The sequence below is a fragment of the Crocuta crocuta genome, unplaced genomic scaffold, assembly GCF_008692635.1.
Source record: "Crocuta crocuta isolate KB4526 unplaced genomic scaffold, BGI_CrCroc_1.0 scaffold70, whole genome shotgun sequence".
NCBI classification, from domain to species: Eukaryota; Metazoa; Chordata; class Mammalia; order Carnivora; family Hyaenidae; genus Crocuta; species Crocuta crocuta.
The window spans coordinates 3,342,191-3,369,328 of record NW_027528417.1 but is presented as its reverse complement, the minus strand read 5'-3'; positions in this window follow the sequence as shown (position 1 = coordinate 3,369,328).

The following is a 27,138-nucleotide window of genomic DNA, read 5'->3' as shown; positions in this document are numbered from 1 at the left end:
CGGGCTGCCCTAATTTTCCAAGTTCTCACTTTTCCTTCTGTTTGAGGGTCCATTACTTGGGTAGATTTTGTGAGTGGGAAGAAATTGTGAATTAAAACAAAGACATTACCGACTGTAACTGGAAACCCGCCAGAGAAGGTCTGCACATATCACACAGTGGTGTCCAGTGATATGAACACCACCTGAAAATAGGCCCCGCATCCTCCTCACTGTGGCCATATCTGGTGAAGGCCACAGCCCAGGCCTCTGTGTCCTTGCTGATCAACAGAAAGAAGTAGAAGCCTGAACATCAGGCACCTGAAGTTTACATGCGATTGAGCTTCTGGGCCTCTAAAATCTTACATTTGATTCACAAACACAGGCATCTGCTACTAATTAAAGTATCAGGGTATAATTATACCCTTTCTTATTAGTAGATATGGAATCTGACAGTTGCTTAGATACAAAATAAGCAAGTGCAGATTTCGTTCTGTGCCCTTCACAGGCTGGGGAGATAGAACAACAGAATTTTCAAACGCTCTGCGTAAATGAGTCTTGTTGCTTTGAAAATGAAAAGTTCTGGATTAGCCCCGGTAAATTTGCCTGGGAACAGATGTTAGCCCCATCATGGCTCCGTGGCTTGAGCTTTAATATCATTTGATTCTTTCTCTGGCTGGGTCCCTTCACCTCTCTGCTGTGTTCCAACCGCCCAACATACTATCTTTCTAAGATTACGGTTAAAGCCAGCCTGGAATCTAACTGCGCTGTGGGAGGAAAGCAGCTTATCCAGGGGATGCTAGAGCCAGAAGACGTGGCGTGTCAGGGCTGCGAGGGGGCCGGATCGGCCTTCGGGCTTGTCAGAGGGCCATTCTGGGCACAAGGGTATGGGGTTGGCATCCTGGGGAACTTCTTGGTCATTCCAAGATACTTTTCCCTCTCTCAGATATGTCGTTTACCTAATACAATTAGGAACATGTCCTGCGAGCCCATCAGCTGCAGGAATTCAGGGACAAGGCTGTTGAGCGGCTGCTCTAGTGTCTGGCACGACCCTTGGCACTTAGAAGCTGCTCAACAACTAGTTATTGAAAGGATGTAAGTCATCCTGGGAGAGGCAATCTTTTCAACCTTAGGATTCATTTACTCCTCAGGGTGCGCGAATGGATTCGATCAGGATTCTTACTGCCCTGGGGCCATGTTCTGCCTTCCAACATGTTTTTAAGAATGGTTTTTGCGTTTTTTAAATTGTTGGGGGTGGGGGTGGGGGAAGGTCCAAATAGGAAGACTATTTCATGACACATGAAAATGATATGAAATCCAAATTTCTGTGTCCATGAATAAAAGTGTTTTGGGGAACAGAATTATGCTGTTTATTTACATAGTGTCTTTGGTAACTTCTGCACAATAGTGGCAGAATTGAATCTCTGTAATAGAGACTGCATGGCCTGTAAAGCCTAAAATATTTCCTGGCTGGCCCTTTACAGAAAGTTAGCCACCCTNATCATTTGCTAGGGTTAGCTTTGGATGTCAGGGGTGGGGTGGGGTGGGGGAGGGTGTGGGATGCTGGAGGCAGAACGGTACAGGTGAGTCACAGCGCAGGTTGGCTGGGAGGGGAGAATGGTCCAGAAATCTGGACTTGCACTTCAGCTCTCCTCACTCTTCTGCCAGCCCTGGCCCTTCCGCAGTGGAAGTTTCCAGTTTCTCATTGTTATTCTGATGAATGCCCTCAAGGAATGCAGTGATAATCATTTCTCAGGCTGCTGCACTGCTTGGATGCAAAGGACTGGATCTTTCTGTTGTTTCTTGGTCGGTGTAAATCCCAGGTTCAAGAGGCTCTTTCTTTGTCAAAGACATAACATTTTGCTTCCGGACAATGTTTGCGTAATAAATCTGTATGTGTGAGCAAGTGTGAGCTAGGGCTTGTCTTTGGAAAGCAGTTGTCTTCAGTCTTCAGCCACCCGGCAGGCCCCTTGTGCTGCCAGCCACGTCTTAGCTTCCTGGGCCGTGTTGACCCCACTGGTTGGGTGCTGGGGGCTTTGTGTCTAAGCGCCCAGCAAGGGTGGAGCCCTATGCTTCCAGAGAAGTGCCTTTGTGATTAGCTGGTAAGGATGCAATCAGCCTAGTTAAAGCCTTGATAATCCACTTGATCCATCTTAGTTATCCATCTAAATCCCAGAAGACATCTTGTCTACCTGAGTCTCATTTCTCTGGGGTTAACAGAAAACCCCCCACCCCCCTCAGAGCCAGCGGCATCCAATTTCTGAATTGGAGTCTCATTTTCTCCAAACCCCACACTTTATTTGGAATGAGGTTACTTCTCTGTGGGTTCCTGGAGGCCTGACTCATCTAGAGGTATAGAAAAAAATACCCACTGTCTTTTGATGGTGTAGTTAATGGATAGGGAGATAGATTTGCTTTCTGAGGGGCAGTGATTAACACTGGCATCGTTTACCTTAAGTAGCCCTGGCTTTTGAAAATCATAACCGGTAAGATTGTCATGTCTTTCTTTCTTTTTTTTCTTTTTTAAAGAGAGACATGAGCAAGGGAGGGGCAGAGAGAGAGGGAGACACAGAATCTGAAACAGGCTCCAGGCTCCGAGCTGCCAGCAGAGAACCTGACGCGGGGCTCGAACCCACGAACCTCGAGATCATGACCTGAGCCGAAGTCGGATGCTCAACTGACTGAGCCACCCAGGCGCCTTGTCATGTCTTAAGGGTTGACAAGCAGGGCCTCCTGTGGGAGCATTAGCTGGTTATCTGATCGGAAAGGGTTTATTTTGAAAGAGATGTAGGAAATGGTTTTCGGGAAGTCATCACAAGTTTCTACTTCTGACCATGCTGATATCACCTGTTGCACCTATTATGTGCTAGATATTCTGTCTGTATATTTCCTCTAATTCTTGCCCAGACCCTGCAGAACAGATGCTTTTCTCTTCATTTTACAGAGGACGAAACCGGGACTTAAATAGAATGAGTTTGGGTTACTTGAGAGTCTATGGACAGGAAGTGATATTAGCAGCATTTAAAACCACAAAGCAGGACCTTGGGGCACACGTGCAGAGCATCACACAGTACCACCCTCTGGGGTGACACTTCGGCCACCTCATACTTTAAGGACACCCAGAAGTTTAGGAAGAACCAAAATACAAAGAAGCTAATGAACTGGACCTTTGGAAGTGTAGACCCAGCCAACATGGGGTTATCTGTCTTTACTGGTACAAGGATCACGAGCCCTCAGATTTTCTTTAGCTAAAAGTTTCCGTCTTTTTCCTGATAAGGCATTTTTAAAAAGATTTAGTTGAAATTGTTTATTTATTGCCTAATGGGTTCCAAATCCCAAAGACATGAGAAGCCATGTAAGGAAAAGCCCCTCTCCCTCCCTGGGAGATTTCTCACAGGCTTCCTTGTGGGAAAGCAAGGCAAAGCTAATGTGTTAGACTATAAAAATGGCCACAGTTCATCTTCCTCCCTCGCTCCCTTGCACACCTCTTTCTTCTGTGACCTTGACACCTATTCCGTCAAGAGGTAGAGTCTATGAGGCACCATGTAAGCAAGCCCAGGCTGGCCTGCTGGGGGGTTGGGGAGGGAGATACTCTAGCAAGTGCAAAAGCCTGAGGGCCAACGATGTTCAATGTGTATGAAGAGCAGTCCAGAGGCCAAACTGAGGGGAGATTGCTAAGAAATGAGGCTGGAGAAGTAGCCAGAAGCCTCGAATGCCATGAGGAGAGCTTTAGGTTTTATTCTAAGTGTGTGATAGCAATGAATGAACAAAGGGGCAAACCGATGAATGCAGGAGTGAATGGCTAACCAAGGACAACGAAAGAGCATGGCTCCTAACAGATCAAGTAAACAGCTGTTGTTGCCATGGGCAGCGCATCTGGGATTTGAACCTCCGAGGAGGGCAAAGCCCAGCCCCAGGCTTCATAGGCGCAGCTGAAAAGGGACAGAGCTAGAGAAAACAGGGACCAAGCGGTGGGTACCACGTCATCTGTTCTCTGTTGGTTTTGTTCTGGTTCGGGATCCTCAGTGGACATCAGATTAACTCTGATATCGATTCCTGATTTCTGATACACTGGGGGTTGAGCTACAGTGCAGTCATTGTTATCAGCAAACAAAAATAAACAGGGGGCCTCTGCCAAGGGGCTCCTCGGGCTGATGTGGGAGCAAACTCAAGAAATTATTATCAGTCCCATATCCAAATTTCTGTCGGCCCACTCAGCAGAGATTTTTCCTCCCCCCACAAAGTGAAACAGATTTCTGATGTTATTGGACTTGGATAATTTGTGGGCAGTTAGTGGATTGGCTTGAGAAGGATCTAGCATGGGCTCCCTCACACGGGCTGAGTGAGTTGGCCATATGGGTTCTTATATTCCAGGACCTTCACCTGGGCTCATTCGCATGGTGGTGTGGCCCCTCGGTTCCTTGTGCCGTAGGAGAGGGCAAGCCCCAACGTCCAAGTGCTCATCCAGCCTCTGCTTACCGAATGCTGGTTGTTAATGTCCTGTTGACCAAAACAAATTTCAAGGCAAGTCCAGATTCAAGAAGTGGGACAGAAGGTGCTCCCTTTTGTTGGGAGGAGACTTGAAATCATATAGCAAAGAATTTGTGACTCTTTTTGCACACAGGCCATTGCAGAGTGTGAGGGAGTTGTTTTTCATTTGTTTGTTTGTTTGTTTTCACCCAAACATATTCTTTTGAGAAACTGATTGTTTTTAGACTTGCTTAATTTCTTCCAGGCTGGGGGGTGGGGGGTAGCCCTTAAGATTTTATCTGTGCAAGTTGCATGTACTTGAGATTATAGGTGGATATTTTTGGAATAACTTTCCTTGGAAAATATGATGACAGATGACCATCATATATAATTTGCAAATAATATGCCAAGTAATTATAGGTGGATATTTTTGGAACTAACTTTCCTTGGAAAGTATGATGACATATGATGGTCATGTATAATTCGCCAATGATTTTCCTGCCTTTTAACATTCTTAACAGAACACGATTCACTTATGTGTAGTTGTGCTGGCATTAGTTAAACTCATACTTCTGGGTCGGCCTCAGACCATCCTTATGATGCAAGGTTTTTTGGACCTGCCACGAGAGCTGAGCCTGTTGTTCAAGTTAGGACGAGAACGTGACCGCTGGGGAGAGATCTCCATGCTCATTCCGTGAGAAAACATACCCTCTAGTTCTGGTCTGTTGTAAATACTCTCCAGTTCTGGTCTGTGGTAAAACAGATGCATGACCTTGCAAAAGTCACCTGACTGTCCTTGGCTGCAGTTTCGTTGTGGCCGATATGAGAGCTACCTTCCAGGGCTCAAGTCTAGATGTAATGTACCCGGGGCTTCCTAGATAGCACTTTTGCCTTTGGAGGCATCACTTTGGTCTTCCAGGACCACCCGGAATAGATTTCTTTCAACAGGACTCTGGATACTTCTGGATACTTCTGGATACTTGGGATTTCTAAGAAGGGTTTTAAAAATAAAAACAGAGTTGGATTGAGCCCTATTCTTTACAAGGACGGGAGATGGAAACGTAAGAGGCTTACAGGGTGTGAGGGACTCCATTTGGGATGGGGAGGACTTGACCATGGCCTCCTGCCCCGTGAGGTCCGCTGGTAGTGGCGTCTCCCATGGAGCAAGCATGATGGGGGGAGGTCGGCTGCAGCCGGAATCCTCAGTTGCCCTTTTCAGTTGGGCGGCTCTGCCACTGCGGCAAGGAGATCCAGGCTGGAGCCCGGGTGGTGGGCGAACGGCACCTGTCCACATGCTGGCTCTGTATGGGCGCCTTGGACCCCAGGGAGAAGTGTCCCAGGCCATACGGAATGCTTGCCTGGAGCTTTCTGCTGAAATAGTTTGACTCCTGGAGGGGTCAGAAAGTGGCAGAAATATGTGGGTTAGGCCACATGCCACACTGTGGGTGTGGCGGGGCCTTGGAGAAAAGAAGAATCCAATTTTGAGGAATGCCATGGGCAAAATCTGCCTTCACTACCTCTTTGACTCTCTTGAGGATTAGAGTGAGTTTCACACGAAGCCAGCCTGTCTTCTTGGAAGATGCACCCATTATTTTTTTCTCCTAGCAGCCCTTTGCCAAATTCTTAACTGGGTCCCCTGACTCCCTTCCCATTCTCCTTTAGGTGGAACTTTTGATTTTCTGCTCCCCTCCTTGACTGGCTTTCAGGGACAACCCCTCAAGCAAATGTTCCTAGTGAATGCTGGACCCAATTGGCTCCATATTTGGGGGATGGGTGGAGCCTGATGCTGAGGCGCAGGGAGAATTTGATACCCCATGATGCCACATGCCTCCTGCAGGGACGGCACCTCTTCTTTCCAGGGTGCAGAGATGCTTCCTCCCTTCGTTGGCCCCATTTTGAACTTCCTCACAGGTATCAATAGGCCTAAGAAAACTAGAGTGGATGAGTTGTTGCAAGTGGAAATGGAGAGTTGGATGGATTTGAAAGGTATTTAGGAATTTAGAGGGACTGTAGTGGATGTGGGGGTGGTGGGAAGGGTACTTTCTGGGCTAGGGCCCAGGTTTGTTTTGAGGAATAAGATGGCAGATGGTGCCGTCTGGTAGGATGGAGGCTGCTGTAAAAGTAGTGGATGGCCACTACTGCCTTGAGCGACCGTCTATAAGTCATCAGCCTTCGTGATGCGCTGTTTCCTCAAGAATAATTACCTCAGTGGTCCTTGACTGGAGCGTACAGAGAAGGCTGCCATCTCTGAGTGTTCACAAACAGGAAGTCATTTGGAGCCACCATAGGACGCCCCTGGGCTGCCAAGGCCGGCTGCCATCCTCAGCCCTGGGCTGTTGAGATCAAACCATTGAGACACCGTTGATGTGAATAAATAGAGAAGAAATTAATGTGTGCTGGAATGAATCATTGGATCTGCCCCCCTCAGACTCAACTGCCTGTACTTCCTGAAAACTCAATTTCTTTTTGGTCTGTCAGAGGGCACTGGTCTACAGCGCAAACATTCTGTAATGGCCGATGCCCGGGGGAGGTGGGGGGTGTGCGGTGAAACCCTTCAGACTCCAGGAAGAGGCCAGTGGGGTTGCATGGGAGCCTGAGCCCACACCTCAGAAATGGAATCCAGCTTGGCCCTCAGTAGGCTACCCAGGCATCCAGAAGCAGATAGAAATCCTGGTTCTAGGTGCCTGTGGGCAGCCTGGGGTGGGGGTGGGGGCATCTCTCTCAGGCAGGGTCTGGCACAAGTAATCCCAGTGTCTTCACCTAACATGGTCATGTGGAGAGAGAGGTTATCAGTGCAGAAAGAACAGACTGGAGCTCTGGCAGACGGAACGAGAGAGTGTGGCATACACACACTTCTCTCCCCCTCCCACATAAAGAAATTACTGCCAAGAAATGAGATATTTTTAGATAAATGTGTATTTTCTAGAGTACATCCTTTAAAGTACCTTCATATTTCATACTTTAGTTGAATTGTTTTTTGAAAGAAAATTTAAAATGTATGATGTGATTTCCACCTTTTTCAAGTAGAGTACTCTAAGATCAACTCGGTCTTAAAATATCTTTTTTTTTATTATGGAAAATTTCAAGCATACACAAATGTGAGAGAATCCTAGAATAAAACCTATGTACCCAACAGCCAGTCTCAACAATGATGATCAATTCATGACCAACCTTGTTCACCTCTATCCCCCACTTCCCTTTATCTCAGATTATTTAAACTCACCTTGTTTGTGCTGACCTAAGGTAAGCCGTATGACTATATTTATGTAGCCTGTGTAGGGCACACCCCCTTCAGTGTATTTATTGTATCCGTCCCTGTCATTGTGAGGATTCCCCCAGTCTGTCTTCTATAATCTAGTCTAAGGTGGTTGAAATTCTACGTCAAGTAAGAGCATACAGGATTTGAGAGAGCCTTTCCTACACACACACACACACACACACATGCATATATATACACACACACACATATATATACACATACATATATACACACATATATATACACATACATACATGTGTAAAAATTTTAAATTTTTAAAGTTTGTTTTTGAGAGAGGGACACACAGGTTGTGAGCAGGGGAGGGTCAGAGAGAGAGGGAGACACAGAATCCGAAACAGGCTCCAGGCTCTGAGCTAGCTGTCAGCACAGAGCCCGACACGGGGCTTGAACCCACAAACCGTGAGATCATGACCTGAGCCGGAATTGGACGCTTAACTGACTGAGCCACCCCAGCGCCCCTCTTACTTACATTTTTTAAAAAAGTATTTTTTAATTAGGTAGGCTGTACACCTAACATAGGGCTCAAACTCACGACGCTGAGATCAAGAGTTGCACGCTGCACTACTGAGCCAGCCAGGTGCTCCCGTACCTGGATGTTAATACTGGGTTTCTCTTGGGCTTTCACAGGCTATTTCTGGAGGACTGAGATGTAACACTTTTTATCTCTTAAAAATGGAAGTGTTTTATCGTGTTGTGTGGCAGTGCCTTTCTTTTTTTTTTTTTTTTTTTGAGAATGAAGTCATCATTAATCGATGCCAAGAAATGGAAAAACACTAATTTTTGAAGAGGATTTTGAGACATAACTGAAGGCTTTCACGTGTACCCAAGACGTTACCTACTTCATGAGGACAACAGAACTCGTGTGGCTTCGAGGTTCTGCACCGTCCCAGGTAGCTTTGCTCTGGAGGCATTCTGAGGGACGGCCCTCAGATTTGCACCAAATGCCTCCAGACTGTGGGGTGTTTCTCTCTCCCTTTGCTCCCCCTTTGCTGTCTTTTCAGATTCCTCGATTGCTCCCCGTCTCTGCTCTTTGCAATGCTTCTGCATTCATAACAGAGCTGGACTGTCAGTTGCTGGGTTAACCAGATGACCACACCCATCACATCAGTGTCCTGCTGGGGGATGTGAAATCGAATTCCCAAACCCCTTTTCCAAAAAAAAAGTGCATTAGAACTTCCTGACCTCAGAGGGGTGGACCCAGTGCCAGGCTCTGAGGATGAAGGTGTAGACGCAGCATGGGGTGAGCCTGGTAATTCCATTAGGCAGGATCCTGAAGATGGGAAGGGAAGCGCTTGAGGATCCTCCAGGGACTTTTGGTGCCTTGCAGTCAACAGGGGCTGCTCCCACCTTTCAGCACCTTCTAGAATGTTCCAGCACCCTCTGCAGGGGGTGTCACTTCCTGGGCTGTAGGGAGCATAAGTATGTGGATCCTAAGGAGCAAGCGTTTTGGGCACCTGGGGGAGGTCTCAGGCCCCCCCCCCCCAAATGTTAATTGCAGAAACTGAGATGTAGAAGCTGTTTTACTCACTTTATTCTCCCTGAATCTCTGCCTTCAGCATTCGCCCTTTCTGTGTTATCTGCTGTTCACACGTTCGGCAAAAACATCCCTTTATGGATGAAAACCTGAGGCATGCCGTCAATCCTTGAATGCCGAGAGTACGGTGCTCAAAAGGGGATTTTCTGGGAAACAAAACGACCTGTCATTAGCTGCAGTTCCTGAAGAGGGGACGGCGCTGGAGGGAGGCCCGGCGGTGGGCAGGCAGTGTGACAGCCCCCTCGGAGCAGCTCTCTGCCATGGTCAGGATGGGGCGCTGGAGGGTCAGCACCCCGCTTTTCAGACAACGAATGTGAGGTGGAGATTCAGGGCCTTTCCATCTAGTGTTTAATCTTCATGTCTCCCTTCCCTGGCCTGGCCTGGGCCCCTAGACTTCTCACCCTCCCTGCCCCCTGCGTCCCGGTTCCTTTTCCTGTTCTGCTTCACGCCCTGGACTCAGTTTCCCACCACAGACCTGCAGCGTGCAGCCATTTCTCTCTCCCCCTCTTCAGATCTCCTGAGGCCCATGAGCTTCCAGGGCCCCATCCTATGTCTTTCCAGGTCGAGAACAAGGCGTGTTTTCTGGGTAGGACCCTCGTGCAGAAGCAAGAGGTAGGCTGGGGGGATTCCATGGCTCCCTCGGCTCCATCAAAAGGCGCTCACTGAGGGCCTGGAAACTACCAGGTGTGCTGCCTATAGAGGCCTCGCTTCCCTGGGCTGCGCGTGTACGAGACCCCAAGGGCGGGCTGTGGTGGGGCAGGGCCAGGCAGAGAACGCCACCGAGGCGGCTGGCCGGAGTCCCAGGGCAGGCCTGAAGCTGGGGCTTTCTCCAGAGGAGGGTCTTGAGCCCAGAATGTCAGGCCAGTAGGTGGTTCCGAGTGAGAACGTGGTGATGGCGGGTAGTAAGTGGCCCTGCCTCCCTCTTCCCTGTTCCCAACCCTCTCAGAGGAGGAATAGATGCTGACGGTGATGACCCAGGGCATCCTGACCCAGCTCTGAGACCGAGGAGGGTCCTCCCTGTTGCCCTCGGAGGTGCCAACAGAAGGGCCCACGGATGGGAAGGAAGGATGCCTTTTCTTCTGGAAACGATATTAGCAGGGGCAGCTCAGGGCTCATAGCAGCCCTGCAAATCCCCTCGAAGCCCATATTTATCTTTGTGTTACTGTGTAACGTACTTCTAGGACTCAGCATGCACTAGGCATGGTGCTCTGGGCCTTACATTACCCCTGGACCCTCCAGACAAGCCTAGGGTCAGGACCATTATCATCTGTACTTTACAGATGGGTAAACTGAGGCCCACAGCAGTGCAGTCTCGGAAGCCTGACACTGCCAAATGAGTGCCAGAGCTGAGGTCCCAGCGTCAGTACCGGCGATCTGGAACGGGCCTGGNGGTGGCTGCCTGTTCTGTCCCTTTGCTATTGTCCCTGCCCCAAGGGCCCAGCTCCCCTGTGGTCTCCACCTGCTCAGCTCGGTGCAGACGGGAGCCCCTCGACCTCCTCGGGCCAGACTGGCTGCTGGCCCGGACCTTCAGTTTGGCTCTGTTCCGTCATCTGCGCGACCCACTGTGGGCCCCACCCTCACTTCCCCTGGGGGAGGGTGACCGAGGGCAGAGGGGACGGGAGGGAAGCGGCCACGCAGGCATTCTGCAGCGGTGCCTGGCAGAAGCTCGTAAAACTCGGGAAAAGCAATGGGGGAGGCCCGCGCCCCCAGCGCCCCCCGCTGGCAGTCCCAGGGGTGCTCAGGACAAGCTAGATGTGGGCGTTCGCTAGGTCAGGGCAGGAAGCCTTTGTGGGAAACTGAGTCTGTGGACCGTGGGTGCATGTCTTCCCTAAGCTGTCTGCGGGCAGGGGTCCAGACCGAGGGTGCTGCTCTCGGTGGGAGCTTCCTGGTTCCCGGCTACAGGGTGTGGGTCGGGTGGCGTGGATGTGGGCGTGGGCGTGTGCGCGCATGCGTGTGTTGGTCAAGGGGATGGCTAAGGCCAGTCACCTGACTGACTTCAGTCCCTGCAGGCCGGGCGTCCCTGGCCGTTTGAGGACAGGACCCTGCGGACGGTGGCCTTGCCAACGCAGGCAGTGGCTCACCAGGGGCAGGCTTCTAGAAGCTGTAGAGCCTGTTATGGCTGCACAGCCTTGTTGCGTTCAAGATCAGCGCCATCTTCATTTTTGAAAGCCCAGCCCGTTGTACCCAAAATATCAGAGACCCCGTACTTCAAGAGAAGTGGGTGGCAAATTTGGTTCAGAATTAATCTTTAAAAAATTAAATATTTTTGGGGGCGCTTGGGTGACTCAGTCGGTTGGGTGTCCAACTTCGGCTCAGGTCACGATTTCTGTGTTCGTTAGTTGGAGCCCTGAGTCGGGCTCTGTGCTGACCACTCGGGGCCTGGAGCCTGCTTCGGATTCTGTGTCTCCCTTTCTCTGCTCCTCCCTTGCTCACGCTTGGTTTCTCTCTGTCTCTCAAAAATAAATAAACATTAAAAAAAATTTTTAAATAAAAAATAAAATATTTTTAATTTTATTTTTATATTACCTCAGCACCTTAAACAATTTACTAAGATCTCAAAGTGCATTTCCCCTTTGTTCTGTCTCAACTCCACTGTGGAAGGTTAAAAGAACCTCTGTTTAACGCAAGGGAGTAGCCCTCCCCCACCCCCAACCTTGCACCTTCCCTTGGGATCCCTGTCTCTCTCTCCTTCTGTAAAGTAATTAAGAATACATTTTATAGCCAAGATTTTTTTTTCTTGTTCCTCAGAGGAAAGAATCTTGTGCGGATATTCAGAGTTAAAAAGATAAAGACTCCAAATCTGGCACAACATAGAAACGTGGATCTGACATGGACACTCTTCAGCGTCACCAAGAATACTCCCAACAATGGAGACCCAAAGATAAACTGCGTTTGCACAGGAACTAGATTCTCAGACACTACTGGCCTATAAAAGTTGTTTTCCCAGCCCGCTATCTCCTTAGCTAATTTGGGGCACTTCCTGCTCCTTGTAGCCATTTAGCAAGTAAGAAAATCTTGAACTAGGCAACAGTTAACAATATTTGAGACGCATACAAGTCGTTTCTGGACTAAGTCTGGGTTATTCACCTTAGTGCTTTTCCGTCACCACCGTTTATAGACCCGGTTTCCTAGTAGCTCAGATGAACAGAGCGAGTTATGGTTTCATCACCCAGTATCAGTAGGCATTCTGACAACGCGGACTCCATCTTTGGCCTTCCGTCTCGGGCTCCCCTCTGGCACATAGGTGGAACCACTTCAGATGATGAACTAGCTTGTGATCTCACCACCATGCCTCTCACTCTGTAAAAGCTGGGGATGAAGGTTTGCATAGCCACAGCCACAGAGAATTGGGGCCTCGGGGGATCTACGTGGTAGAGGTGCCTAGGACCCTGGGTCATCAGTCCATCCGCCTGCTCCCCCCGGAGCAGTAAGTCACCCTGAATGAAACTCTGTGTGAATGGTATGGGGTGGCCTGCTCCGTTTTTCAGTATTAAAATGCCCTCTCTGTCTGGAGGATACATCACTGACCCTCCTCTGTCTTCTACACACGGACCCATCTGCCTAAGTCTGTCATTTGATCACACAGCCTAACTCTGGCTGGTTGTCAACCAGCTGTGTGCTGTGGGTAGTTGAAGGGACCCAGATCTGGTCTCTTTTCTGTGGGATAGCTTGCTCTCTTTCTGTATGTCAGAGGTCATAATACACCCATCCATCCGTCCATCCATCCAGCGAACTTCTGAGGTCCCGTGAAGAGCTGGGAGTTCACAGTCTGGCGGAAGAGCCAACAGTCCCAGCGTGTTGAAAGCACTTATTTTGAGCAGACTGCTGGCGGCTTGGGACAGTTTGGTAGGTTGGAAGGGAGGATATAATTTAAACGAAATGACATCACGCTTGAATTTTAGAAGTTCTTTATTGAGATCCAATTTACATATGGTAAAACGAACCACTCTTAAGTGTATAGCTTGATGACTTTTTGCAAGTGTGTACACCCTTGTGGCCACCAGAACATTTCCATCATCCCAGAAAATGTCCTTCTAGTCAGTCTTCCCCACCCCCACCCCCCTTCCCCAGAGATCACCACTATTCTGACTTGCCAAAATCTGTGTGGGCTGATCTTGAACCTCAGAGAAATGGTATCAAATAGCATGGCCTTTTCTAGTCTTCCTCTCAGCATGACATCTGTGAGGTTATCAATGTTGCATGTGTCCGTATCCTGTCCCGTTTCATTGATGGGCAGTATTCCATTGCATGAATATCAGTTTGCCTCTCCCTTCCTCTTGGGCTGTTTCTAGTCTTTGGCTGTTTTGAATACAGCTGCCATCAACATTCATGTACAAGACTTCTTGTGGACACACGCATTCATTTTGAAGTGAATGAAGCCTAGGGAGATAAGGAGAGTCAACAGATTTTCGGTTATTCGATGTGATGAAACCCTTTGTAACAGAAATCCAAGGCTGACTGGATTTTGACACAGGCTCAATGTGTCCCTTCTGAGATGCATTCTCTCATCAGAATGTGTTCGTCACCGGAGGTCATGTGAGGAAATGAATTAATCGTGGTGCCTTCAGCTTAGTCACAGGGTTCCCTGAAGAGTGGGAGGTCCCCCCACGGGCCCCACTTTTGACTTGCTGGGGAACCAGAGACCTTTGGGAGTAAAGTTAAGATATCTCTTGTGAGGAGGGGCCACAGGTTGCCTCCCTTCTAGTGTGTAAGGTGGCGTGTGTGTGTGTGTGTATGTGTGTGTGTGAAGGGCTCAGGGTCCTGATTCTTCCTGCGGGTCCTGATTCCGGTTTCCAGACAACAGTGAAGGCAGAGGAGGGGGTGGCGTGTCCTATTTCGGTTGCTGGGGCTGGAAGTCAGCAGATTCTCCAGCGCCGGAGGCAGCCTCGTCCCCAGCAGTGGGGATGTGGCAGAGCAGGGAAGGCCAGCGCCTTGTGACAGACAGTTTAATCTTACCTGCCTGCTGTGAGGTACACTCACCATCCCAGAGAACCGCGACATATAAATTGTCTCTTAACACTGATACACAGTACGGAGGAGGAAAAAGCCCTGACACAATATTACAACTTAATTGTATTTCTCAGCTGGGCTTAGGAAATCTGCTTCCTCCTTAGGCTAATGCTATTTACCAAATCTCCCGGCCCCACAATAATTATTTCTTTAACCCTTGGTGAGATGGCCCCTTAGCCGGGGACAGGACTGCGCTGACGGGGAGCCCTAACGGGGCCGTCCCAGGTGCTCAGGTGGGAGAGGGTGGCCTTCCTTAGGGGCCCGAATCACCGGACCTCTGGCTTCCGGCTCTGGCTGCTAGGGCCACAGGAGGACAGGCCACCCCGGGAATAGAGGCTGCTGGGGAGGGAGTGGGGGCGAGGAGGACGCTTTCTGCTGGCCTGGTTTTCCAGCGCACAGGTGTTTGCAGTTCTAAATAAATGTGCAGTGTCAGGACTCAGCAGCTTATCAGCTGAGACGTATAATGAGGGCTGAGCAGGGAAATAAGATCGACCCTCTCCGGGAACTTGTCATTATGTTGGATGGACCCAGAGTCGGGCCTAATTATAAAAAAAACACAACAAACACCGATAGCTGGGAGGGCCGACTTTGGGGGTGCGAGGGACAAGGGAGTGGGGGAGGCCCCCTGTCAGAAATAGCGTGTACTCCCCCCCTCCCAACCCCACACCTCCGTGGAATCTGGAAGCTCACCACGGTGAACGTTGTTGCCTTTTGACTTTGAAAGGCAGACATTTCACGCTTTCTGGAAGGTTTTGAAAAAAATATCGTTTGAATACCCATTCAGAAAGGGAGGTCAGAGAGCCAAGGTAGCAGAAGCCTTTCTTCTTCACAGAGCAGTGTCCGTCGGGGCCTCACAAAGGCCCATCTGGTGGCCTCGGCGGGTGGCGGCTGCTGGCTTCTCTGGTTCACCACTTACTCCTGCACACGTCTGTCTGCTTGCTGCTTTGTTCCTTCGTTGCTAGCACACGCTTCGGCTCACATCCCAAGTCCTAAGTGTGCTGGATGGAAGGGTGTCCTTCCCTGAACCGTGGGATGGAGAACGTCTTTGGAATTAGGGTCATTGCCGAATGTAATTGGTCAAGTTAAGATGAGGCCACAGTGGAGGAGGGTGGGCCCTTCATCCACAATGACTAATGTCCTCACAAGAACAGAAGAGACTCATATACAGAAGAAAGGCAGGCAGAGTCGGGGTGGGGGGGTGGGTGGTGCGTGTGCAAGCCTTGGAGCCCCAGGAGCCCACCAGCAATCTCCAGAAGTGAGCGAGAAATGGGGCGGACCCTCCCTAGAGCCCTTAGGAACCAACTCCACTGACACCTTGCTTTTGGGGCTCTGGCTTCCCGACCCGTGAGAGAACGAAACCCTCTTACATTAAGCCACCTTGTTTGTGGCACTTTGTTCGAGCAGCCCTCGGAAACCAGTATACCCGTCGTGGCTTGCCAGGCTCGTGGCTACTTCTCCAGCCTCATGAAAAAAAAAAAGGTTAGTTTTGAGAGCGAGTGAGAACTGGGGAGGGATAGAGAGATGGGGACAGAGGATCCAAAGCTGGCTCTGTGCCAACAGCAGTGAGCCCCATGCGGGGCTCGGACCCATGAGCCGTGAGATCATGACCTGAGCTGAAGTCAGACGCCTAACTGGCTGAGCCACCCAGGCGCCCCTCCAGCCTCAGTTTTTATCATCCTCCCCTCAGTCTGGCTTCTTGACTGCTCTTCCTACACCCCAGGGCCCTTGCATTTGCTATTTCTTCTGCCTGGAATTTCTTTCCAGATAGTCCCATGTCTTGTTCTCATATGTCACTCAGTTCACTGTTCTGATATCTTCTCTAAAACCGCATCTCCGGGGCACCTGGGTGGCTCACTCGGTTGAGCATCTGGCTTTGGCTCAGGTCATGATCTCATGGTTCGTGGGTTCAAGCCCTGTGTAGGGCTCTGTGCTGACATGCTATCTCTGAGCCTAGAGTCTGTCTTCATATTCTGGGTCTCCCTCTCTCTCTGACCCTCCCTTGCTCATGCTCTCGCTCTCTCTCTCAAAAATAAATTTAAAGAAAAAAAATTTTAAAAAAAACCGCATCACCTCTGTCACTCTCTCTCCCCTTACTCTGCTAATTTTCTTTCTAGCAGACATCATAATGTGTATGTACAATTGTGTGTTATTTTCCCCCTCTGCTCCCCAACCCAAGTTGGAAACTCTGTACCAACAGGGACCTCATCTTGTTTACCACTGTGTACCTCAATAGTATTTGACAAATAGTAAGTGCTCAATAAATATTTGTTGTTAACATGACCCGTCCTGGGTAACCAAAGCCAAACCCAGCTCCTGAGCTCATGGGGCCCCAATTCTAGTAATGGGCATGCACAAGTGTAAAGAACAACAGGGGTTAAGGGAAGGAGAGAGCATGGGCGTGGGATTTCACCTGGTTTGGGAGGCCAGGTAGAGATTTCCTGAGCAACAGATACTTGAGATTTGATTGTGGGGCTGAAAGGGACCTTGGAAGTGACCATGCAGGGAATGCCAAGGCTGTGTGGCCAGAGGGAGCATGGGTATGTCTGAGAAGGCCAGTGTGGCTGAGAGCCAGGGAGAGAGTGACTGAGTGGCCGGGGGGAGGTGTAGCCAGAGAATCGAGGGCCCTGGAGGCGATGCAAGGGCCTTGGTGCTTATTCTGAGTGATGGAAAGATTTTGAAGGGGTTAAGAGTGGAGAGAGGCAGGCAGGCATGGCGTGATTTGATTTGTGTTTTACAAAGTACATTCTGGCTACAGCGCGGTCAATGCCTTGGGGTGAGCAGTTAGGAGGCTGGTGTCTGGAGAACTGGCCAGAAATGGTGAGAAGTGACCGAATCAGGGGCTGTTAAGGAATCGAAATGGACAGGATTTGGTAATGGGGTGTGGTTGGGGTGCGAGGAGGAAAGGGTAATATCAAGGGGAAAATCTCAGGCTTCTAACGTGCACAATGGAATGGACTGTGGTACGCTTCCCAAAGTGAAGAACATGGGAGACGTTGGGGGGTGGGGGGTGGAGCTGGGACCAAACTGTGAATCTGTGACAGTTTCTGCCACATTGCTGTGTTAGGTACATTCCAGAAGCCTCAGTGGTGAAGCCTCTGAGCAGGGCTTTGAGAAGGCTGGTGCCTACAGTCTACTTGTAGATTGGTAGATTGGTGTTCTCCAGTCCCCCATGGGTCTAGGTAGGCACCTCTGAATAGCCACCCCCACATTGACCCTGGACTTGGTCATGTGACTTGTGCAATGGGACACTGGTAACCAGAGCAAGCCGAGGATGGAGAAGCACTCGCACGTTGGGGCTTGTCCTCTTACAAGTTGGCTGCCTGCTGGAAGGAGGCGCGGGGAGACCGCAGTTCGATGCAAAGCCACATGGAGAGACGCTCTGCGTGTGACAGGCTGACTTGGAATTCCAGCGCCAAGTGACCATGGCCACAGCGCCTGGAGCAGGCCGCGTCTACCCACAGAGCCAGGGAGAAGAGGCTGTTGCCCTTTTGAGCCACTTAGTTTTGGGTGGTTTGTGACGACGGATAACTGAAACAGGCCTCTTCCGATAGATGAAAGTTGGGGGGGGTGGATGGGCTACTGTTGGGATTTTCTGGGTGGAGCCTCCAAACCCAAACCTCTCAGGCCCCTCTGCCAAGGAGGTTTCTTTTGTTCCTTCTTTCTTTGACCTGAGCTCCAACCTTGGGGAGGGCAGGCTGCGCCCCTGCGCAGTGGCAGCAGAGGGCCATTACCTGCAGGGGGCCCCTACCTCCCCATCTCCCTGGTCTCTCACTGCCCCTTCCCGGTTCCTCCCACAGCCTGAATCTACACCTGGTTTTCCTCCTTTCCTTCCTGCTTCTTCGTCTTTGGTAGGTAGGTAGGTAGCCGTGGGGAGCCCTCAAGGCTACAGAAATATCTGAGATTGGGTATGCATTACCGCCCCCCCTTCCTTTCCTTTTCTCCCCTATCCTAGCACAGGAGCCAAATTAGGCCTCCTTTGTCTTTTTTTAATGAACAGGTCCAGCCACTGTAAGCTGGCTATTATATGGGACTGCAAATGCTGTTAGTGAGCCATTGTCAACTGAGACCTGAGACTAACACCAACCCCTCCTTAATTATGTGCCATTAATGATGTACACGCTGCAGTTAGGGGAGGTTGCTGATCTGTTTCCCGCTTTAATTCTGTGCTGCGTTATATGAAATGCTAATGAGTCCAGAATTCTCAAAGGTCATAATCTGAATACGCTGCCTTTTCTTCCTTTTTAGGGGAAACAGGGAGAGGATTCAAAATAATTAAAATGAAATTTACTTCATCATTTGGCGAACAGTGTCCTCGACTGTACTAATTATACTGAGATATGTATTCATTTGCTGGTCATTTGGACAGATCTGAGTGCGTCTGGCTTCTTGGAAGGCCCCGGCGCTGAATTTTACGTAGGGTGCTATGAGGAGGAGGGAAAGTCCACCCGAGCCCTTACAGTACGGAAAGTGCAAATTTAGCAGAACTAGCATTGAATTTTCCAGGGAGTCATTTATCATCCTTAGAAAGTTTTGGTTCTTCGCAAATAAAAAAGAGAAAGGAATGGTAATTGCTCTGCTCAGCTAATTGACAGAATTGTGTCAGAAAAAGGAGGCATTTCAACACTGCCTTCGATGATGACATTTGAACGTTGCTCCCATTCTCTCTTCACTGCTAAATTAGGTAATCATTATTTCCCTGTGAATCTTATTAATCTAATGCTTGCCTCCCTTCCCTCCCCTCCCCCCAGTCAGATTTGAGATTCAGACAGAAATTTAAAAAAAGCAAAAGTAGAGATTCAGACAGAAATATAAAAATGAAATACTGAAGGCCAGAGAATAGTTTGGCCAGTTCGGGTTGTATTTCCTGGCTTTTGGGTCTTTTTCTCCCGTAAGTGGGAGAGGACAATAGGGAATAAGTTTAAGGTGCAGTCAGGGGAATTCAAGCCATCTGTTAAAAAAGTCCTTTTCATGATATAAATGGAGCCCAGAAGGTCTGAAATCTCTGCTGGTGGATTTGCAGAATGGGTTAGTCCACTGACGTGCCCAGACAGGGGAGGCTGAGAAACTAGAAAAAGCCCCGAACCATCCTTCTCAAGCTTTGTCTCTTTTCACATGACTTCACTGGGAACTCAGGGATAATGAAAACCTCCAACTTTTCACCGTAACAAGAGTGCACATCAGGCTTAGGATTTGTCACATTCCTTCTGATGAGACATTAGTAGGAGTTGGCTTAGAAAAACTTACTGCTTGGTTTTTTCATTAGCTCTTGTAACCAAAAAGCCAATTAATGATGGGAACAGAGACTGAATGCAGACTGGTGGTGAAAACTAGTACTTCCTCAGTGGCATAGATTGATGGCGAGCCTGCGTGACATTTGGAAAACAGCTGTGTTCCCTGTGATGATAAAGGCAAAACATGATGGTAATTCCAGCTGATAGTTGTATGTTGATCATAAATCCTACTCCTATAGTTTCATGTTTTTAAAAATATGTATTTTTATTTTTGAGAGCGTGAGTGAAGTAAGGGCAGAGAGAGAGGGGAACAGAGGATCCAAAGTGGGCTTTGCACAGACAGCAGCAAGCCCACGGTGGGGCTTGGACTCAAGAATGGAGAGCTCAGGACCTGAGCCGAAGTCAGATGCTCAACCGACTGAGCTACCCAGGCGCCCCATTCCTGTATTCTGAGGGGGATTGGACAAGACTTCTTCTGTCACCTTGATGATCTTTCTGCCCCTGAGAATGACCTCATGTCCATCTTGCATCCTCATACCCCGCCCCCCCCCGCCCCCGCTCCCAATCCGACCGCCTGTGTTCCTCAGGATAACCGGTAGGAGCAGCAGCAACCTCTTGAGATGATGAGGCTGAATGTACATGACAGACGTATTCTGGGACATTCTCTGTTCACCTGTTCCTCCTTCAGCTTCCCAGGTTCCACATAACAAAGAGGAATCAATTAGATAGTGAGTGTGTCTCTGTAGAATCAAAATGAATCTGGAAAACACTGTTCAAAAGTAACTTACCCTGGGGGCACCTGGGTGGCTCAGTTGGTTAAGCAGCTGACTTCAGCTCAGGCCATGATCTCATGGTTTGTGAGTTTGAGCCCCACATCAGGCTCTATGCTGACAGTGCAGAGCCTGCTTGGGATTCTTTCTCTGCCCCTTCCCCACTTGCTCACATTCTCTCTCTCTCTCTCTCTCTCAAAATAAATAAATAACCTTCTTTTTTAAGTAAATTACCTGGATTGATCTTTTAGTTTCCAAATTCTGAACCAGTGGTTTTAGAAATTCTAAATCTTTCTTTTAATAATCATTTTACTCAATTTAGTTAATAATATTGAATATTTTAAACAAAAGCCTTTATGAGAGAGTCTAACCTTTACTCCCTCTGGACAGAGAGAGAGATGAAAATTTCACATTTTCCTCTGGCAAGTCCATCAAAATCACAGCTTTCATCAGGGAACAGATTTCAGAGCTTCTGGTTCCTACTTCTAGAAGAAGTGATCTATGACTGTGTCCTTGTCCAGAAACAAGGTAAAACAATTCATGTTTCTACGAAAAATCTAGTCAGTGGTATAGAGGCTTCCTTCATTTTGTTTTATGATGGAAATACGTCATTTCTCGCCTTCATTTTCCTTTGTAACTTCAGTCTTCGTAATCGCATTCAATAAACAGCATCAAAAATGACCAAAAAAATCATCATTTGAAAAATGTTCATCAGGCAATCTATCGTTCCAAAGAGGCAGATGTAACTAGATATTTTTTCTTTCTCTTCCTTTTTCTTTCTTTTCCAAATGGCATTTGCGTTTGGTGATGTAGTTTCCAAGTTTGGTTAACAGCCGCCACCTTCTAAAGTTATCGAGGAGTAAAAAGCAGAATGTACACAATGTTGAGCACTTCCTCTGCACCACCAGGGGGAAGTCCCTTGGTCGAGAGTTACCCCGACCTGCGCCCTCTCTGTGGTTGGGAAAGCCCCAACCTGCATGTTCGTGGATTAGTGGCAGAGGGTGAAGGGAAGTTTCTTGGTTTCTATTTTATTCTCTCCCGTTGCCTTATAGTAGAACTTTCGCCTTTATGGCCGTGCCCACTAGGGAGCTTCTATACATTAATCACAGGGGAAATCTCCCAATGGGCACATCTGTGCGTGTAGCTGCTGTAAAAGGAATGAATCAAAATTCAACTCTACGCCGAGTTTTGGTAGCATCTGACTCATTTTCGTGGCTCTGAACAAAGACGTGGTAGTTAAAACAGTGAAGTGATATTTATAGGGTAATTTTGATCGAGCCTGTCATAATTTTTGTTCCTGGGTAAGTCTGTATGTCCTTTGTTACAGCTCTAATTATACTGACAGCTTTTCAGAAGGAACATTAGGGTAGAGGTTATTTAAATATGAAACCAAAGGTTTGACACCCGTTAAGAGTGAATGATTTTGATTTCCCAACGTATATTTTACTGTAACATACGCTTCCTGGCTTATTTCTCATTCCTGAATACCATCTTTATTTTTTATTTGATTTTATCATGTATTTATTTTACCACGGAGGCCGCAGGAGAATTGTGCCAGCCTCCCTTCCTCCTTCCCAGACACGGAACGGCCTTAAATGGTATTTCTGTGTTCAGACATGAACCGATGGCACACTGTTCACCCACCTCCCTGACGGTGTCCCTTATGAAGCCGTGGAGCCGCAGGCCTCTCTGAGGTTACGGATTTAGCAGCCTCCTTTGGTGACTTTCCGCTCCCCACATCACTCCAGGGAGCTCTATTAACTTAACACACTAAAAATAACTCCGCAGAACTGCTGAGCGAGGAGGGCCAGCCGTGGGGCTGGGAGAAGGCTCAATATTGCTCGCATTGATCAGACGCCCGGGCCCTGTTCCCAACACGCTAGCTGTTTGACACCAAGCTCATTAAGGATCCGCGTGTGCATCTGGGGGCTGGGAGGCAGGAGAGGCGAGCATGTGAGGCCTGAGGATGTGAGGATGCTGGTGCCAGTCACCGAGGGCTTCCCCGGCCAGTCTTGGGCTCTCTTTCCTTCTGAATTAATGCAGCTCTTGCAGGAGTCTGGCTTGGACTTGGCTTCCCTCTTGGCAAGGGTTCTTAGTTGAGGACAAAACCAACTCTTGACCTTGACTTTAATGGTCGCCACAACTGTAAAATTTTTTCTCGCGCAGGGTGTAATGCTCTCCTCAAAGAGCAGAGTGTGGCGTGCTGTTCTCACTCAGGGCTGAGCAGCTAGTGGGAACAATTTAGGGTCTGTCTTCTGTGTTTGAGTCCCGTTTCTACTGCTTGTTAACTGTGCTGCATTGGACTTGTTATTGGACCTCCCCCGGGGCTCAGTTTCCCCATGTATAAAATAAGAGCATTCATTTAAATTAATATCTCTTTCACAAGGTGGTTGTGAATTCAGATGGGATCGATTGTGTGTTTAGGAAAATGTAAAAAGCCCATGGTATTTCCCAGTTATCTCTAGTATTAGCATGATAGTTAACTTTTTTTGTTTTGTTTTAGAGAGAAAGTGCACAAATGGGGGAGAGGAGCAGAGAGTGTGCGAGAGAGCACGAGAGAGAGAGTGTGAGAGACAGAACGAGAGAGAAACCTAAGCAGGTTCCAGGCTCAGCATGGAGCTGTATGTAGGGCTTGATCCCACAACCTTGGGATCATGACCTGAGCAGAAATCAAGAGTTGGACTCAACCAACTGAGCCACCCAGGCAGCCAGCAGGAGTGTTAACTCTATGTGCTAATTTGGGCCAATGGATGCCCAGAGAGCTAGTAAAACATTGTTCCTAGATGTGTCTTGTAAGGGTGTTTCCAGAAGAAATCAGCGGTTAACTGATGAAAGCAGGGAGATCACCCTCACCAGTGGGCATCATCTAATCTGCTGAAGGCTCAAATAGGACAAAAACATGGAAGAAGGGTGAATTCACACTCGCTACTTGAGCTGGGACATCTATCTTCTCCTGCCTTAGACATCAATGCTCCTGGATCTTGGCCCTTCAGTCTGGGACTTACACCATTGGCTCGCCTGGTTCTCAGGCCTTTGGGCTTAGACTGGAATTACATCGCCATCATTCCAGGGCCTCCAGCTTGTAGATGGAAGATCATGAGACTTCACAGCCTGCGCTACCATATGAGCCAATGCCTCATAATCAATCTCTTTCTCTAGATCTCTATATATCCTATTGGATCTGTTTCTCTGGAGAATTCTGACTGATACAATCATTGAGCCAAATGAAAATGCCAACAGTCAAGCCATTTTGTCCTACAAAAATGACCATTTTATATGCCTCACCTTAATATATTTAATATGAGGTTTTGGAAATTCTTTCTCTTCTTCCTTCTCTGAATTGTCCCTGTGAGACGAAGATTAGAAGCAACTGTATATTGGGGCCCAGGGAAATCTAAGTTTCACAGGTTACTTGTAACAACTGGTATAAAAATCCACGCATAGAAGCCATCCTCCCATCACTCAATCTGTGGTTTCTTGAACTTGCCTGACTCTTTAAGGGCCTAAGCTGAAAATGAGAAGCTGGAGAAAGAATATGATGGAAAGTCACTTTCCCTGGGAGTTGAGCAGAGTGTAATATGAGAGGTCACAGCCTCTATAACAAATGCCCTGGGAAGGAGTGGGTCTCACATTAAGCACACTCTCTTGGGCTGATGCCGGCTCTCCTAAATGCCGGCTCTCTCAAGGTGTGTGTGAACCTCTGTGAGGCCCCTGTGTGCTAGCCACTCATGCTTTCTGTGTCTCAGAGTCACCAATATGCACAGCTGAGGGCTGACCTGGGGACCTGAGGGTCCGACTCCCCACTGAGGGGGCTCAGTGGCTCTGCATCGGAGGCCGTTTCCCCTCTGGACTTGCCTCTGGCACAGGCTGACTTTGTCAACACAACATCAGCACCATTGACATGTTGGGTCAGATTCTTGGCTGTGGGGCTGTCCTGTGCATGGCTGGCATGGTTAGCAGCATCCCCGGTCTCTGCCCACTAGATGCCAGTAGCACCCGTCTCTAGTTTAACAGTATCTAGAGGCATTTTTGATTGTTACAGTACCCCTCAGGGGGCAAAGACACCCCTCGTCAAGAACCAGTGGGCTCAGGGCACTTCAGATGGGAGTAAGGGATGGGTCTGGGCTGATGGGATGTATTTCAGGGCATTTATCAACTTGACTGTGAGCCCCAACACATCCAAAGGAACTACATTTCCTTCTTCTCCCACCTCCCCGTGAAAAGTGGCAACGACTAGGGAGAAGATGAGTCCTCTCTGGTGATGTTGTTGGCCGGTCGCGTATGAAAAGGGTATGCGGTGGCCGAGCCCTTAGGCAGGAAGAAGAGAAGACCAGGCTCTCTCCATTNTTCCGTTGGTTGCCTATTAGTTTTGTGGGTTGTTTCCTTGGCTGTGCAGAAGCTTTTACTCTTGAAAAGCATCTGTCTTCTTGTTTTTCTAGCTAATTATGGATTTTCATGAGCTCCCTCAGCTAATCAAGTGTAATGACACTAGACCGAAATCCTATCATTGTTATTTTCAAGGCTGTGTCGGATCTGTGCTGCTTAACCTGTCAGCAGTCTGGACACAACTGCAGTCGCTCAAGCACCCGAGAAGTGATGCTTTTGTTAGCCGTGCCGTCGGCCCTTCCATCGCATGTCGCCACCGAGAGTAGGGAGACAAAATAAAAGCAACAGAGAAAGGAAATCTTCCGTAAAGAGTGCTTTAGGAACTTTATTACAGAGCAGAAACTTTACTGCAAGATGGGCCGTGACACACGCATCCTATATTTGCTGCTATTTTCCACTATAACTCTTGGTTTGGAGAGACACAGAAAATAATTGATACGAAGTCAATATTGTTCCTGCATTTCCATGCCCTTGATGACCGCCCAGTGCAACGACCTCCCAACTGGCCGATTGTAATCCACCTCTAATCATGGTGTTGTTTATGGCTCTGTCTATACCCTCTTTCCTTGTCTTCTGGAATTCCTGGCGGAGAATAGACACGTGTGCTAGACTAACCATGACCTCTTGACCTCACATTTGCCTTGCCTCAAATATTGCATATTCAGCAAAAAAGTTGGGTTCTTTTTACCTGGAGAAAAGCTCATGGTATTTGTCATGTAGCATTTCATTTGGTCTGGATCAGAAGCCAACTTTTTCATTTTAGCTCTTGGAAGGGGTGTTTAAGAATGTAATGAAAAGATTTTTTGGATTTTTGCCTCTAAAGTGTCCTCTGTTAGATGTTCGTATTACTTTGAACACATCAAATGGACTCAGTGTCCTAACTTGATTGCTGTCCTCCGAGGGCAATCTATAATTCATGCCAGATGCCTGAAGTGGCCTTGTAGGTTCTTACACACAATAAATGAAACAGAAGTTATTTTTCTCTACAAGTGAGAGACTTGTAGAGTCTTATTAGAGACTTATTAATATACAATGTGAAGCTGATTTCCATGACATTCCTGAATGTCATTATGAAAAGGTTTGGGTTAACTGGGGATCCATTAGAGCTTTGGGCTTAAGGGCTTGAGTTTTGGAGACAGGCTGATCTGGATTTGAATCCTGGGTCCATCACTCACTAGCTCTGTGACACTAGGCAAGTTGTTTTTCTTTTTCTTTTTTATTAAAACATTTTTAAATGTTTTTATTTAGTTTTGAGAGAAAGAGAGATAGAGCATGAATGGAGGAGGGGCAGAGATAGAGGAGACACAGAATCCGAAGCAGGCTCCAGGTTCCTAGCTGTCAGCACTGAGCCTGACGTGGGGCTTGAACTCACAAACAGCGAGATCATGACCTCAGCCGAAGTCAGACACTCAACCCACTGAGCCACCCAGGTGCCCCTGTTTTGCTTTTTAAAGCGTTAGTTGCCTTATCTGCAAAACTGGTGTAGCAATAATGGTTGGATCGTAAAGTTTTTAGGAGGCTAGAATGACGTGGTGCATGCAAGATACAAAGTAGGCCGTCCAGACATAGTAAGTACTCCTTTGATATTGAGGGAGGTAGATGGAGTTGTTTCCAAGCTGGGATGAGTCCAGTGACATTTGCCTAACTTAGCAAACTGGCCTGCCTCCCTCAATTAGCTCTTTACTGTAATGATCATGCTCTCTCCTTCAAATCATAATCCTCACATCCCCATGAATATATTTTAAGGCATTTCATGACCAGAAGGCCTCCTATAGTAGTTCTATTGCTCACCTCCTAGGAAAGCAGAAGAGAATTATAAATAATAAGCAATAAAGACAGTAAGTGTGTGTTCCAGAAGCAAGAAAGTTCAGTCCTTGGGGAAGTCATCTGAACTTTACTGCAAAAAGACAGGAAAGGGTCCATTGGAAATGTGAGAATAATCATGAAGCTTGGAAAAAACCATAGTCACTGCAGTAATGTAAGAATTCATTATGGTAAAAAGGGATTCTTGTTTGTCTTGTCTTTTCCCCCCCCCCCCCCACTTTATTTTTAAGATTTTAGTTTTAAGTAATCTTTACACCCAACGTGGGGCTTGAACTTACAGCCCTGAGATCAAGTCCCTCACTCCTCTGACTGAGTCAGCCAGATAGGTGCCCCTTTTTTATGTTAATGATAATGAGGAAGAAAGCAAAAAGTATTTTTTTTTTACAAATAGTTTATTGTCAAATTAGTTTCCACATAACACTCAGTGCTCATCCCCACAAGTGTCCTCCTCCATGCCCATCCCCCCTCCCCCCCACATCCATCAGTCCTCAGTTTTTGTCAGCATTCAAGAGTCTCTCATGGTTTGCCTCTCTCCCTTTCCCCCACCATTTCACCCCTTCTTCTCCCCCTTGTTCCTCCGTCAAGTTCCTCCTAATCCTCCTATACGTGCAAACATATGATATCTGTCCTTCTCTGCCTGACTTATTTCGCTCAGCA